This window comes from Schistocerca piceifrons, chromosome 1, assembly GCF_021461385.2.
Source record: "Schistocerca piceifrons isolate TAMUIC-IGC-003096 chromosome 1, iqSchPice1.1, whole genome shotgun sequence".
Taxonomy (NCBI): domain Eukaryota; kingdom Metazoa; phylum Arthropoda; class Insecta; order Orthoptera; family Acrididae; genus Schistocerca; species Schistocerca piceifrons.
In genome coordinates this window covers 418,505,171-418,507,823 of record NC_060138.1, presented here as the reverse complement: position 1 = coordinate 418,507,823, position 2,653 = coordinate 418,505,171, and the positions used below count along the sequence as shown (strand labels likewise).

The 2,653-nt window shown below is 36.2% G+C and overlaps 1 pseudogene; it reads left to right on the top strand.

Moving 5' to 3' along the window:
* Window positions 1–1,038: 1,038 nt before the first annotated feature.
* On the top strand, window positions 1,039–1,156 carry LOC124726046 (annotated as a pseudogene).
* The last annotated feature ends 1,497 nt before the right edge of the window (window positions 1,157–2,653 follow it).

Genomic DNA, 2,653 nt, shown 5'->3' with positions numbered 1-2,653 from the left:
AGGAGAACATTTTTTGTTCTTTTACATTTCAGTTCCACTGAACTGGTAATTTCTTAAATTCATTTCGATTTCATCTTTTATTTCACTTTGATTCGGTTTTACTCACCAAAAAATAATTGTGGATAGAATAAAAGTCTACATTTTTCTAAACAGTAGTTTCCTTATAAACTTACAGTTTGAGGTGTATATGATTTCAAGTAATTGTTTCTTTATAATTCAGATTAAATGGCCCTGAAACTGTTAGAAATAGTGAAGTGTGGCTTCCTCATGAAGTCATTGCAAAATTACCCAAATGTCATCTTTACTTTAAAAATTTCAAACAAAAAGTTATTTCAAATTACTTTAAAAACTCTTTAGAATGAAGTCAGCAGTAGCAGCTGCTTACTCAGTGACGTTTATACTAGTGAATGATTCTTACTACACCAGTGAGTTTGAAGTTATTTTGCTAATCTGGGGCATAAATTATATTTAGGTTGATCAGTTTCAACTTTTTACATTTTTTATGTTTAGGTATGCCTAACATTTTCTTTTACCTGTTACAGGATCATTATACTGGCAGGAGTCAGCGATATTTGATCCTGATCTGGTCTGTGTGCTGGGGCTGGAGGGGCTTCAGAATAATTAAATTTTAAAATAAAACAATTTTAAACATTTTGAAAATAAAATTTTTTAAACATACATGTCTTGATAATTTTTTTCACACCATTTCCATTCTGATATTTATTTAATTAATTAGGTTCAATAAATTCAGATTAATATTAAAACAAGCTGTAAACACCAGGCTGTATTCCATGTGTGTAGATACAGCTGGAGCCAAACTTGATAAGTAAAGCTTGAAATATAGCTTGAACTCTGCCAACTTTGATGTTTGTTTCAAGCTTGAATCCAACTAACAGGCCTGAATATTCCAGCTTTGATCAAGTTTATATACTTGAACTTTACATCTGGAAACAAGTTTGAAACCGGCTTACTGTGCTATCTGGGAATATAACATATGTCATTACCAATAACCAATAAAGGGTTACTTATTCTGACATGGGCAATGGCCTTGTCGCAGTGGATACACCGGTTCTCGTGAGACCACCAAAGTTAAGCACTGTCGAGCGTGGCCAGCACTTGGATGGGTGACCATCCGGGCCGCCATGTGCTGTTGCCATTTTTCGGGGTGCACTCAGCCTCGTGATGCCAATTGAGGAGCTACTCGACTGAATAGTAGCGGCTCCAGTCACAGAAAACCATCGTAACGATCGGGAGAGCTGTGTGCTCATCACACGCCCCTCCTATCCGCATCCTCAGCTGAGGATGACACAGCGGTCGGATGGTCCCGGTGGGCCACATGTGGCCTGATGACGGAGTGCTTTTTTTTATTCTGACATTAAGAGTTTCTTTCAGTATATCAGTGGCTAATAGTATGCAAGCAGTAATTTGTCCAGACAGCCCCAGACATAGGGTCACTCTGTTAGTTTGTTAGTATGATATGTGAGTGTTGTGTTATGGCTTTGAAGTAACCTGTGGCACACTCTAGTGAAGAATCAAGAAAACTATTTCAGAACACGGTTTTATAGAGGTTTTGACTAAAAACTAAGTGTGTATCTAAATGTGAAGATAAAACAACAAAATAGACTGCCTCCAGCAGTCATAGGCTCCTTTCCCTCTTGTAATACATCACATGTAAATTGTTATACTTTGTACAGAGAGATGTTGTCAAGAAACTACTAGCTGCAGAAAACCTATAGCTAAACAGAAAAATTATCTTGAAGTACAAAGAATACTTAGCACAACAACACTATTATTTCAGAACAGATGATCTTCTACTGAGTTGGTGAATATACACATTAGAATAAGTATTTCAGTGGTATACAAATCCTTTTGTGTCATGTTTATACAGCTCAAATTTCATACTCTTTTATACAGGGTGTTCAGAAATTCCCATTACAAATTTCTACAACTTGAAGGAGGGAGTGAGTACGTAAATTTTTAAAAAAAGGAAGCCATGCCTGGAAATGTACCATTCGCATTCTACAACGGTTTCAGTTTAGATGTATAACTCACCTACTTCTGCTTGATGAACTGAACTAAGTGTGATACTGTATAATTATTAGATAACAATTTGAAAGGAAACATAATGAGCCTCATTTGTTTGTATTAACACTTAAACATTACATGTCTGCATTATTACAAAACAAAAAGAACTCAGCACACTCTACATATAGAACAATACTGATGCATTGCAACAGCAGCTTGTGTCAAAACAATGTGTGTGTGGCAAAGCATCTTCTGGTAACACTCTTCATCCTACTTGTTGTCTCTTAAGTTTTTAGCATAGTCACCAGAACTCATGCTAGCAGATCTCACTCTATCTCTACAGGAGTCTTGTAAACTAAGCTTTGCATGCAACCCCACTAGAAGTAGTCCACAACATCCTGTCTGTCCTATTGCATACCAGGACAAGCAAACCTTGTAACTTTTTTCTCTACTTCAGCAGACACAAACATATTACACATCTGAAATGCAACCATTGAAGAAAGGAAAAGATGCAATTCTGGTCATGGATTCCTATTCAAAATATTATGAACTCATACCCTTCTACAAATTCAAGAAGTCTGTAATGGGAATTTCTGAACATTCTGTATAATCAGGCAACATGTTGCAA